Genomic DNA, 11,803 nt, shown 5'->3' on the forward strand with positions numbered 1-11,803 from the left:
GCCATCCAATCATCTCATCCTCTGTTGTTCCCTTCTCCTCCTGCCCTCAATCTTTTCCAGCATCAGGGTCTTTTCCAATGAGTCAGCTCTTTGCATCAGGTGGCCAAAATATTGGAGTTTCAGCTTCAGCATCAGTCCTTCCAATGAACACCCAGGACTGATCTCCTTTAGGATGGACTGGTTAGATCCCCTTGCAGTCCAAGGGACTCTCAAGAGTCTTCTCCAACACCACAGTTTAAAAGCATCAATTCTTCGGCGCTCAGCTTTCTTCACAGTCCAACTCTTACATCCATACATGACCACTGGAAAAACCATAGCCTTGACTAGATAGACCTTTGTTGACAAAGTGATGTCTCTGGTTTTTAATATTCTGTCTAGGTTAGTCATAACTTTCCTTGAGAGGAGTAAACGTCTTTTAATTTCATGGCTGCAATCACCATCTGCAGTGATTTTGGAGCCCAGAAAAATAAAGTCAGCCAAAACAGCTTTCAGTCAGTTCAGTCACTCAGTTGTGGTCAACTCTTTGCAATCCCATGAACCATGGCACGCCAGGCCTCCCTGTCCATCACCAACTCCTGGAGTCCACCCAAACCCATGTCCATTGAGTCCTGTTTCCACTGTTTCCCCATCTATTTGCCATGAAGTAACTATGCCAAAACTTTTGACTGTGTGGATCACAATAACCTGTGGAAAATTCTTAAAGAGATGGGAATACCAGACCACCTGATCTGCCTCTTGAGAAACCTGTATGCAGGTCAGGAAGCAACAGTTAGAACTAGGCACAGAACAGACTGGTTCCAAACTGGGAAAGGAGTATGTCAAGGCTGTACATTGTCACCCTGCTTATTTAACTTCTATGCAGAGTACATCATGAGAAATGCTGGGCTGGATGAAGCACAGGATGGAATCAAGATTGCCGGGAGAAATATCAATAACCTCAGATATGCAGATGACACCACCCTTATGGCAGAAGGTGAAGAAGAACTAAAAGGCCTCTTGAAAGTGAAAGAGAGTGAAAAAGTTGGCTTAAAGTTCAACATTCAGGAAACTAAGATCATGGCATCTAGTCTGATCACTTCATGGGAAATAGATGGGGAAACAGTGGAAAACAGCTTTAACATTTAGAAAAAAGATGCATGCTAAAGTTACCATGTATCAACAGTCTGATTACAAACTGAAAAGCACTAATAATTTTTTCATATTCATGTATTCTGTAAGCTTTTAAGATAAACACACACAAAAAATCAGTGTTAATAAACCCATACAGATTACTTTTAATCTGAGAACATACTCAAGGAGTTTCTAACTAAATATAACATATGCCTCTTTCCATAACAAAGATAAAATTTGTCATTTAAACAAGTAGCCTTTTATTTTTTTAGGCAATCATTTTTCAGGGTGGAGGAGCTAAATGCCATACTGGACATGTTGGTGGTGTTATTGACAATAACACTGTTCACGTTACGTAATACTGTCATTAAAAAATAACTTTTATTTAACCAATTTGTGGCACTGTTCTATACCTTTTACTTGCATTCATTTAATCTTTGCAACAATCCTAAAGGGCAGGTACTATTATGCTCATTTTACAGATAAAGAAACCTAGAACAGAGAGATAAACTTCCCCCAGGGCATACTGTTGGTGGCAAAACACTCAATTCCGAGCCGATTTCAGAGGCTGCGCTTTTAACCCTTTCAGTACAGTTCAGTTCAGTCGCGTCCGACTCTTTGCGACCCCATGAATCGCAGCACGCCATAACCAACTGTACGCGGGGTGGAGCGCCGGAAAGGGCTGGCATTTTACATTAAATACTAAAAACTAAAGATGCCAGGAAGAATCCAAGAGTGAAACCACTAAGTAATCTGAGATAAGCCCCCAAAGGCCACAGCTGCCGGCCCCAGATCCGCAGAGCCCATTGTGGCTTGCCAAGGCCCCCTTTCCGACAACTCCCCCCTTTGCCCAGAAACTCTTTCGGAAAAAATATCCAACCCGGCAAGCGATGACGAAGCATAGCAGCCAAGATGACCTCCAGTTCCCACTCCGCAACTAGGCCCCGCTGTTGGGAAGACGGCGGGGTGGTTTCCAGAGCCGGGAAGCCAGGGCTGGGTGCTCCGGAATTCGCGGTCACCGGGGCGGGGCCGTGGGACACAAGCACAGCGGCCCACTGCTCTGGGGACGCCGGCCCACTCCCACCTCCGCCACGCGCACCCACAGAGCCCTCACCACTCTCAAAGGACGCCCTGGAAGTTCCACCTTTTCAAGCACAGGTCCTTCTCACCGTTACCGCCATTCCTCGCCGGCCGCGGCCACAGCCAATTCAAAAAGTGAGTCACTCTCTCTAAAAGTCATGCCGATTGGCGCGTGATGTCAACCTCCTTCCCATTTGCTGGAGTCTCCAGAGGGGCGGTGATTGGCCGCTGCGCACCTCCCCGCAGACGCTGACGGATTGGTCGAGCGTGTGTTTCAAATAAACCCAACGGCTTCGACGTCAGAACGTCACAAATTTGTAGAGAAGCGCCGGGATGCGACCGGTAGGTGGCGATAGAGGCTCCTGGGTTTCTGTGGGAGTGATTAGCAGGTGTGTCTGAGGCTACCGCTTGTTTACTCAGTAAACATCCCGTTTCCTAGGGAGAGGTTGAGTGGATCTTCTGTCCCCTCAGCTTTTTTTTTTTTTTTAATGGATTACGCTCTTCCAGATCCCTTAAATGTAATCTGCGCCTTGACAGATGAATTTTTCTTCAGTGGTTCCTGTGAGTTGTGAGATTTTTCTGCCTGTATGCTTCCGGTTTCAGGAATTTAAACGTGGGTTAAGGGGTTTAGAGTTTGGTAGTTGTCTTGGTGTCCAGGACATGGGAACTTGGGGTTTCTCCAGCTGGACTTTCAGAAGCCGCTTATTTATATCCTGACGTATGTAAAGCACTGTGCTCTGGTCTAGGGAATTTCACGTATGATTAGAATAAATTCTTAGTGTTTCTAGCACTTTTTAAAATAAATTAACTTGCATTTGAACAAATGTAAAACTATGGCATGAGATTCTAGAATTTTCTGAAGCCAAAGTAAATTGTTTCTTGCTGCACCCGCTCTTCCTCGAGGTCTTTTGCTGCTTTCCTCTGACGTCTAGACAAGTTTATCATTTTTCCTATAATTCCTATTGCTATAATGAAAATCTAATTTTCTTTGTTTTCTGTTAATAAATATAATGCTCTGTGCCACAGTCCCTTAAAAAAACACACCTCCCAAAGGTGAGTTTCGCATAGTTTCAACCTATTTGCTGGTTAAATAAAGGCAGAAAGGAGAATCCGTTGCTAGAATATTAAATTTGGACAAGAGAAGGAAAACATACTTTGTAATGGAACACTTCCTAACATCTCAAACAGATCCTCAGTATTTAGAATTTTTCCTAATTTTGTCAGGCCACTTTAGAATGCCTGAAAAGCATGTAATGCATTCCACAAAATGAGTGAAGCAGTGTGGTAATTACTGGTTTCCTTCTTCATAACTGAAGAATATTTACCTTCAGCCCTCCACTTAATGCCATAATAACCATTACAGCAAGGACTTACCTGGCGGCTCAGTGGTAAAGCCTCTGCCTGCAGTGTAGGAGACACAGGAGACACAAGTCCAATCTCCGGTCCGGAAGATTGCCTGGAGAAGGAAATGGCAACCCCTAGAGAATCCCATAGACAGAGGAACTTGGGGGGCTATAGTCCTTGGAGTCGGAGAGTTGGGCTCCATTTGAGCGTGCCCGTGAAGGTTACGGCAAAAGCAAAGGAAAACAGTCACTGAAATTTCATGCACACACACACAATTATTTCACTGTGGAATGTGCTTTTGTGTTTAAACAGGCGTGGAAAAACAGATCAGATTAGATCAGATCAGTCGCTCAGTCGTGTCTGACTCTTTGCGACCCCATGAATTGCAGCACGCCAGGCCTCCCTGTCCATCACCAACTCCCGGAGTCCACTCAAACTCATGTCCATCGAGTCAGTGATGCCATCCAGCCATCTCATCCTCTGGAGTCCCCTTCTCCTCCTGCCCCCAATCCCTCCCAGCATCAGAGTCTTTTCCAATGAGTCAACTCTTTGCAAGAGGTGGCCAAAGGACTGGAGTTTCAGCTTTAGCATCATTCCTTCCAAAGAAATCCCAGGGCTGATCTCCTTCAGAATGGACTGGTTGGATCTCCTTGCAGTCCAAGGGACTCTCAAGAGTCTCCTCCAACACCACAGTTCAGAAGCATAAATTCTTCGGCACTCAGCCTTCTTCACAGTCCGACTCTCACATCCAAAACATGACCACAGGAAAAACCATAGCCTTGACTAAACAAACCTTTGTTGGCAAAGTAATGTCTCTGCTTTTGAATATGCTGTCTAGGTTAGTCATAACTTTCCTTCCAAGGAGTAAGTGTCTTTTAATTTCATGGCTGCAGTCACCATCTGCAGTGATTTTGGAGCCCAGAAAAATAAAGTCTGACACTGTTTCCACTGTTTCCCTGTCTATTTCCCATGAAGTGATGGGACCAGATGCCATTATCTTAGTTTTCTGAGTGTTGAGCTTTAAGCCAACTTTTTCACTGTCCTTTTTCACTTTCATCAAGAGGCTTTTGAGTTCCTCTTCACTTTCTGCCATAAGGGTGGTGTCATCTGCATATCTGAGGTTATTGCTATTTCTCCCAGCAATCTTGATTCCAGCTTGTGTTTCTTCCAGTCCAGCGTTTCTCATGATGTACTCTGCATATAGGTTAAATAAACAGGGTGACAATATACAGCCTTGACGTACTCCTTTTCCTATATGGAACCAGTCTGTTGTTCCATGTCCAGTTCTAACTGTTGCTTCCTGACCTGCATACAGATTTCTCAAGAGGCAGGTCAGGTGGTCTGGTATTCCCATCTCTTTCAGAATTTTCCACAGTTTCTTGTGATTGACACAGTCAAAGGCTTTGGCATAGTCAATAAAGAAGAAACAGATGTTTTTCTGGAACTCTCTTGCTTTTTCCATGATCCAGTGGATGTTGGCAATTTGATCTCTGGTTCCTCTGCCTTTTCTAAAACCAGCTTGAACATCAGGAAGTTTACGGTTCACATATTGCTAAAGCCTGGCTTGGAGAATTTTGAGCATTACTTTACTAGCGTGTGAGATGAGTGCAATTGTGCGGTAGTTTGAGCATTCTTTGGCATTGCCTTTCTTTGGGATTGGAATGAAAACTGACCTTTTCCAGTCCTGTGGCCACTGCTGAGTTTTCCCAATTTGCTGGCATATTGAGTGCAGCACTTTCACAGCATCATCTTTCACACACACAGGCACACAGTTATTTCACTGTGAAATGTACTTTTGTGTTTAAACTAAGGTGTGCCCAGCATTCCAGAAAGCCTTCAGACTGAAAAGATATTAACCTAGTGAGGAAAGAGTCAAACACAACTAAGCATAGACACAGTGAAGAAAGCAACCTATTTCCTCTGTGTATTGCTTCCTGTTAGGCTTTGTACACAAATTTATTGATTCCCTACAATGTATTACCACACAAATTGTATGATAGCCTACGAAAAGTTATACATGATTTTTTTGGCCCCACAACATGTGGGATCTTAGTTCCCCAGCCAGGGACTGAACCCATACCCCTTGTATTGGAAGTACAGAGTCTTAACCACTAGACTTCCAGAGAAATCCCTATATTTGATTCCTTTTAAGGGATATATGGCAGTTTGACTAGCAAATATACAGGCACTATGATGTTCTAATATTTCCTAACCTTGTGACATCCTTTTCATCTCCTAGGCACATAACTGCAGGCAAATAACTAAACTTTCTATGCCTCAGTTTGAGTTTTTATAAAAGGGCACTTACCTCATTACTGTTGTTGTGAGGATTAAAATTTGATATGTATAATTAAAACATAGTCTTAGGAACTAAACAACAACAACAAAGCATATAATAAACATTCAATAGGTGTTAACTGTTACTGTTATTTTTACTGCTACTTTGCTGCTGCTGCTGCTGCTATTACCACTACAGTTAACTCACCTGAGGCCCTATAATTACCTGATGGGACTGATGTTTTCTGCACTACCTTCTCAACTCTGACCACTGGAGCAAGGCTCCTATGTTTCTGTTCCCTTTGCCCCATCGTTTCCCCAGCCACAAATCCTGCCACCTACCAGACCAAGCTTCTCGTAGCAAAGACCTTCATCATGTTCTTTTCCTACCAGAAAGAGGACAGTCCTTCTTCCACACCCAACCTGATCTCTCTTCTAAGGGAAAGCTTGCAATGCTCATGATGTCTCCTCTTGTCTGGAAGATAAGGCCATCTTGCTGCTGGCCTTGGCCAGGCTTCTGTCCCCTTCCAAGGCAGGTCCCAGCCAAGATTTTTTTATGTGAAATGTGAGTCTCTTCCTTCAGGTACCTTCACTGGAAATGTAGTTATTGAATGCCTATATCAAGGGGACAAAACTGTTTACAGTACAGGATAGATAGATCAAAATGAGAACTTCCTTGAAAGAATAGACCATTTAAAAAATTATAACTCCTAAGATGCTGAATGAACAGGTTTCAAACAAAAAATACTGCAGAAATTGAATTAATTTAAGTACTTAGTATATTAAAATGTGTGAAATTTTCGTCAAGCAATAAGATAATTTCTGAGGTAGGGACATGAAATGTAGAAGATAGAACTACTGAAATTCTTCCTTTGGAGGATCAACTTCCCTACCTCCGTCTCTGAATTGAGTGACACACTGGACCATCTTTCCTGACTCTAATCTTATACGTTTTTACTTCAGTTTATCCCCTCCTCTTTGTGTATAATTTCTTTCTTTCCTTACTCCCTCCCCTGCCCATCTCCATCTTCTTTTTTCATCAGTACTCCTTCAGGACAGCAGAGAATGGGGAGTTAGAAAAATTAGTTTAGAATTATGGAATATCTTTCTCCACCCTATACTCCCACACACACACATCACAAATATGCACATTGCCCATGCCATCACTCTTCAAATCAGAATAAACAAGATTTCTCATAGTTTTCTGGTTTGCTTTGATCTGCTAATAAGAACTAGTATACCTAAAAGAATTATTAAATTTGTTGCAATAAATGGGCAATATTTGTTGTGATGAACTTTGTTTCTATTACCTAAAGGTGTGATGAAATATGTTACAATTTCTAGGTTTTATTTTTAAGTATGAAATGTCATCAACCAATAATACTATTTTATAGTAAGTTTCAATATTTCATTATACCATAACTAGATATTGTAATGGCACACAGAACTCATGTAATTGTTTTTCTCCTGTATTGTCATACTTTTCCCCTCAAAGCATTTATGACATACATTAGTTCAGTTCAGTTCAGTCGCTCAGTCGTGTCCGACTCTTTGCGACCCCATGAATTGCAGCACGCCAGGCCTCCCTGTCTATCACCAACTCCCAGAGTTCACTGAGACTCACGTCCATCGAGTCAGTGATGCCATCCAGCCATCTCATCCTCTGTCGTCCCCTTCTCCTCCTGCCCCCAATCCCTCCCAGCATCAGAGTCTTTTCCAATGAGTCAACCCTTCGCATGAGGTGGCCAAAGGACTGGAGTTTCAGCTTTAGCATCATTCCTTCCAAAGAAATCCCAGGGCTGATCTCCTTCAGAATGGACTGGTTGGATCTCCTTGCAGTCCAAGGGACTCTGAAGAGTCTTCTCCAACACCACAGTTCAAAAGCATCAATTCTTCGGTGCTCAGCCTTCTTCACAGTCCAACTCTCACATCCATGCATGACCACTGGAAAAACTATAGCCTAGACTAGACGAACCTCTGTTGGCAAAATAATGTCTCTGCTTTTCAATATGCTATCTAGGTTGGATATAACTTTCCTTCCAAGGAGTAAGCGTCTTTTAATTTCATGGCTGCAGTCACCATCTGTAGTGATTTTGGAGCCCAAAAAAATAAAGTCTGACACTGTGTCCACTGTTTCCCCATCTATTTCCCATGAAGTGATGGGACCAAATGCCATGATACTAGTTTTCTGAATGTTGAGCTTTAAGCCAACTTTTTCACTCTCCACTTTCACTTTCATCAAGAGGCTTTTGAGTTCCTCTTCACTTTCTGCCATAAGGGTGGTGTCATCTGCATATCTGAGGTTATTGCTATTTCTCCCAGCAATCTTGATTCCAGCTTGTGTTTCTTCCAGTCCAGCGTTTCTCATGATGTACTCTGCATATAAGTTAAATAAGCAGGGTGACAATATACAGCCTTAACGTACTCCTTTTCCTATTTGGAACCAGTCTGTTGTTCCATGTCCAGTTCTAACTGTTGCTTCCTGACCTGCATACAGATTTCTCAAGAGGCAGGTCAGGTGGTCTGGTATTCCCATCTCTTTCAGAATTTTCCACAGTTTATTGTGATCCATAGTCAAAGGCTTTGGCATAGTCAATAAAGCAGAAATAGATGTTTTTCTGGAACTCTCTTGCTTTTTCCATGATCCAGTGGATGTTGGCAATTTGATCTCTGGTTCCTCTGCCTTTTCTAAAACCAGCTTGAACATCAGGAAGTTCACGGTTCACATATTGCTGAATAGCTATATATAAAGACACACCAGGTACAGATACAAAGATTCATTTTCTCTAAGAATTTATCATTTAAGATTTTTGTTTCAAAATCTTTAATGAGTAGCCATGAAATTCTGTACTTTCCTGAAGTACAGTCATTAACATTTTCCAATTAAAATGTCATATTTCCAAGTTGGTTTTAATATAGCATCTTCTAACCTGTCATCTCTGCCTGTGAAATAAGCTTTAGACATTATAATCACTGTGATACAGACGAAGTTATTTTATACACTTCAATAGTCAGTAATTAGGATATGAATCATTGCTTTATTTTTGTGAATCATTAGGCTATAAATCACTTGAATAGATTTGCAAGACTATACAAATTTACCACTTAAAGTTTCACTTGAACAAATAGAATTAGCTTTCCTTGATGAAGCAAGAGGTTTCTAAATATGATGAGGCAATTTTTTCAATTATGTAATTTGGTTAGTAAAATTTTAGTGGAAAAAGAAATCTCAGTTCACTAGTCTCATTCTTTCTTTACAAATGAATATTACAAAGGCCCACAACATAAAGCTCATATTCCTTTACCACGGTCAGGTAACTAGTTAATGCCAAAACCAATATCAAAAATTTTATTTCTATTAAGCTATTTTGTCTTTTATTAAATTAAAGATACTAATACTAATTTATATTTCACATTAAACTTAAAAGTTGTTGTTTAGTCACTAAGTTGTGTCTAACTCTTTTGTGACCCTATGGATTATAGCTCACCACACTCCTCTGTCCATGGGATTTCCCAAGCAAGAGTACTGGAGTGGGTTGCCATTTCCTACTCCAGAGGATCTTCCCCATCCAGGGATCAAACCTGCATCTCCCACACTGGCAGGTGGATTCTTTACCACTGAGCCACCTGGCCAGCCCAAACTTAAAAGTACCAATATCTTTATTCATACTGCTTATATATTTTATTTTTGAATACATTAAGATGCTTTCAGTCCCATAAGAGCCTTGTTAGTCATGTTCACCAATGTATTGATCTGTAGCACCTAGCAACAGTTCCTGGCTAATAGGATGTTCTCAAAAGTTATTGCATGAATAGCATTGTAATTGATCTCCAAGAATTCATACTGCCTTCCTCTAATTAATTATCCAGTCTGCATTCAGAGTGACATTATGCAAATCCAAACTCATCAGATCACTATCTCCTTAAAACCCTTCGATCCTACTAGGACTACATGATCTGACCTCTACTCATTTCCATGATCACTTTCTTCCTCTTGAGTTCTATTCCCACCTTTCTTCTCAAGGATTTTTGCATCTACTCTACTCTCTACCAATTCCTTTAATCCTCATTCTTTTAATTTAGAGTAGGTGACTTCTACTCACCCTTTTAGCATTTGTTCACTTACTATTCCCTGGAAGGTCTTTTCTCACTACCCACACCATCAGAAGCCCCATTATACAGCACCCAGCACCATGACTGTCTCTTTTGTGATACTTACCCAAGATGTGATTATTGGATTTATGTCTGTCTCCTCCAGGATCTAACCTACTTCAAAGGGAAAATGTCTTTTTGTTCAACATTTTATCCATGTGCTTAGCACATAGAAGACACTAAATTAAATATTTGTTGAAATAACAAGTAAATGAATTAATGATTGAATTATTTTTATTATAAGATCAATGATATCTTTTCTAAAACTAATAAAAAGGGTTTCTTTTCTTTATTTTGGCCATGCAACTTGAAGGCTCTCAGTTCCCTGATGAGGGATTGAACTCAAGCCACAGCAGTGAAAGCTCAAAATCCTAACCGCTAGACCACTCCCCTAAAAAAAGCTTTCTATTATTTTTATTCCAGTTCAGTTCAGTTCAGTCACTCAGTCGTGTCCAGTTCTTTGCAACCCCATGAACTACAGCACACCAGGCCTTTCTGACCAACTCCCAGAGTTTACTCAAACTCATGTCCATTGAGTCAGTGATGCCATCCAACCATCTCATCCTCTGTCATGCCCTTCTCCTCCCACCTTCAATCTTTCCCAGCATGAGGGTCTTTTCAAATGAGTCAGTTCTCGCATCAGGTGGCCAAAGTATTGGAGTTTCAGCTTCAGCATCAATCCTTCCAATGAATATTCAGGACTGATTTCCTTTAGGATAGACTGGTTGGATCTTTCAGTCCAAGGGACTCTCAAGAGTCTCCTCCAACACCACAGTTCAAAAGCATCAATTCTTTGGTGCTCAGCTTTCTTTATATTCCAACTCTCACATCCACACATGACTACTGGAAAAACCATAGCTTTGACTAGACGAACCTTTGTTGGCTAAGTAATGTCTCTGCTTTTCAATATGCTGTCTAGGTTGGTCATAGCTTTTCTTCTAAGGAGCAAGCGTCTTAATTTCATGGCTGCAATCACCAACTGCAGTGATTTTGGAGCCCAAAAAAATAAGGTCTGTCACTATTTCCACTGTTTCCCCACCTTTTTGCCATGAAGTGATGGGACTGGATGCCATGATCTTCGTTTTCTGAATGTTGAGCTTTAAGCCAACTTTTTCAGTCTCCTCTTTCACTTTCATCAAGAGGCTCTTTAGTTCTTCACTTTCTGCCATAAGGGTGGTGTCATCTGCATATCTGAGGTTATTGATATTTCTCCCAGCAATCTTGATTCCAGCTTGTGCTTCATCCAGCCCAGCATTTCTCATGATGTACTCTGCATGTAAGTTAAATAAGCAGGGTGACAATATACAGCCTTGACGTACTCCTTTTCGTATTTGGAACCGGTCTGATGTTCCATGTCCAGTTCTAACTGTTGCTTTTTGACCTGCATACAGGTTTCTCAAGAGGCAGATCAGGTGGTCTGGTATTCCCATCTCTTCAGAATTTTCCACAGTTTATTGTGATCCACACAGTCAAAGGCTTTGGCATAGTCAATAAAGCAGATGTTTTTCTGGAACTCTCTTGCTTTTTCAGTGATCCAACAGATATTGGCAATTTGATCTCTGGTTTATCTGCCTTTTCTAAATCCAGCTTGAACATCTGGAAGTTCTTGGTTCATGTACTGTTGAAGCCTGTCTTAGAGAATTTTGAGCATTACTTTACTAGCATGTGCTGCTGCTGCTGCTAAGTCACTTCAGTCATATCCGACTCTGTGCGACCCCATAGACGACAGCCCACCAGGCTCCCCCGTCCCTGGGATTCTCCAGGCAAGAACACTGGAGTGGGTTGCCATTTCCTTCTCCAATGCATGACAGTGAAAAGTGAAAGTGAAGTCTCTCAGCCA

General features: G+C 41.5%; 1 protein-coding gene across 10 annotated transcripts in view; it reads right to left on the minus strand.

Moving 5' to 3' along the window:
* Window positions 1–2,420, minus strand: part of ECT2 (epithelial cell transforming 2) — a 59,291-nt gene extending 56,871 nt beyond the window's left edge. For 3 of the 10 annotated variants that reach the window (XM_061415626.1, XM_061415608.1, XM_061415575.1), the window contains exon 1: window positions 2,225–2,410. The gene's annotated coding sequence lies outside the window, so the exon portion shown is untranslated. Of the gene's footprint in view, window positions 1–2,224 lie in introns of all 10 variants that reach the window. The other 7 variants (XM_061415601.1, XM_061415618.1, XM_061415566.1 and 4 more) reach the window with 7 other exon arrangements.
* Between the last annotated feature and the right edge of the window lie 9,383 nt (window positions 2,421–11,803).

Source organism: Bos javanicus, chromosome 1, assembly GCF_032452875.1.
Source record: "Bos javanicus breed banteng chromosome 1, ARS-OSU_banteng_1.0, whole genome shotgun sequence".
NCBI classification, from domain to species: Eukaryota; Metazoa; Chordata; class Mammalia; order Artiodactyla; family Bovidae; genus Bos; species Bos javanicus.